The sequence below is a fragment of the Protopterus annectens genome, chromosome 2.part1, assembly GCF_019279795.1.
Source record: "Protopterus annectens isolate FY-2018-M chromosome 2.part1, PAN1.0, whole genome shotgun sequence".
Lineage (NCBI taxonomy): Eukaryota > Metazoa > Chordata > Ceratodontiformes > Protopteridae > Protopterus > Protopterus annectens.
The window spans coordinates 334613054-334614746 of NC_056729.1; positions in this window are offsets into that span (position 1 = coordinate 334613054).

Consider the following 1693-nt stretch of genomic DNA (forward strand, 5'->3'; position numbering starts at 1 on the left):
AATAATCAGCTTTCATCAGGGAATATTACTTATAGGTGGGAAATGGAATTTGATTTGCAACAGCAAGCATGTGTCAGAGGCCCAGAAAAATATAACAAGAAAGGGTAGATTTTTGAAGTAATTTATGAAATATTTGGTATGGAAGATGTGAATTTGGAGTAGGAGCATGGAGAGAATTTACATATTATTCCCCAAGGTACAAAACTGGGCTAGACTAGACAGAAATTATATTTCACAGAAACATGTGCATTTAGTTGAAAGTTTTGATACACATCCAGTAACTATGTTAGATCATGGGCCAATAAAAACTAATATAAAAATGCAGGTTAAAGAAATAAAAATGAGACACTGGCACTTCATCACTTATCTGTTAAACAGACAGGAATTTATGGAATGGGTAGTGAACATTATTCACAAATTATTAGGGAAGATAGAAATTTCATCAGAAAATATAGCTAGGGCATGGAATAAAATTAAAGTGTATCTTAAAATGGGGTAGAAATAAAAGAAAAAGATATGGTTAAGAAGTAAGAAGAATGATTTAGTGGGACTGACAAACCTTAAAGTATTACATAATAAGGGGAATATCACATAAGAAGAAGAGGTGCAATTACAGAATGCTAAAGAGAAAATAAGGGAGTATCTGTATAATATGCATGAGTTTAGAAAGATTGCTGTTAAGCAACTGTTTTATGATACAAATTCCAGACCACAAAAACTTTTAGCACAACAATTCAGTCAATTGAAAGTAGAAAGGGCTGTTCCCAAGCTTAGGGAACCTCTAACAAGGAAAATAACCAAATATCCTATACAGGTATCAGAAATATTTTGGAAATTTTATGAAAATTTGTGTAAAGCAGAGAAATGCAGAAATCAAGGAAAAAGTACAAATGGAAATACTTATGGAAGAATTAAATATGCCAAGGTTAGAGGTATATGAGGCTGTATTGTTAACATTTAGGATAGGAGGCGATGAGAGAAAAATGATGATGTAAAATGAATCTGCAGGAAAATCTGCAGTAATAGATGATATTTTAGTGGAAGTTTGGAATCTAGGAGGGAAGAAAGTGATAAAGATCTAGAACATTTTGTTTAACAGTATTTTAAAAGGAGAGGCACTAATATCCTCGAAAAAGCTGTGGTGGCTGTAAAATCTTAAGATGGTAAAGACCCATCAGATCCAGTTTTATATAGGCCCATTTCAATTCTAAGCAATGATTATAAAGTGTTTATGTCTATAATGGCTAAAAGAATGGCAAAGGTGTTGCCAAAATCTGATAGATATGGATCAATGTTTTTTTTTCTGGAGGGAAGGCAAACATTTGACAACTTTAATAGAAGACTGATGATCCAGATGAAAGCAGAATGTAAAAAAATACCACTGTTGTTGGTGAGTCTTGATGCAGAGAAAGCATTCAACAGAGCAAGCTGGGACTTTATGGACAGGGCAATGGAAGCATTTGCATTCCCTGATATAGTAATAAGGAAAATTAGGGGGATACATGGGGATCAGAGGTGAAAATTAAAGTTGTGGGTTCCTCTCTGAACAGAAGAAACAGGCAGGGGTGTCCCCTTCCCCCTTTGTTTTTTTTTTTTTGCTTTATATGTAAAACCATTGGCAAAGAAAATAAGGGAATCAGAAATTCAAGGATATAATTGGTATAGTAATAAAGAAAAGTTGGCTTTATTTGGA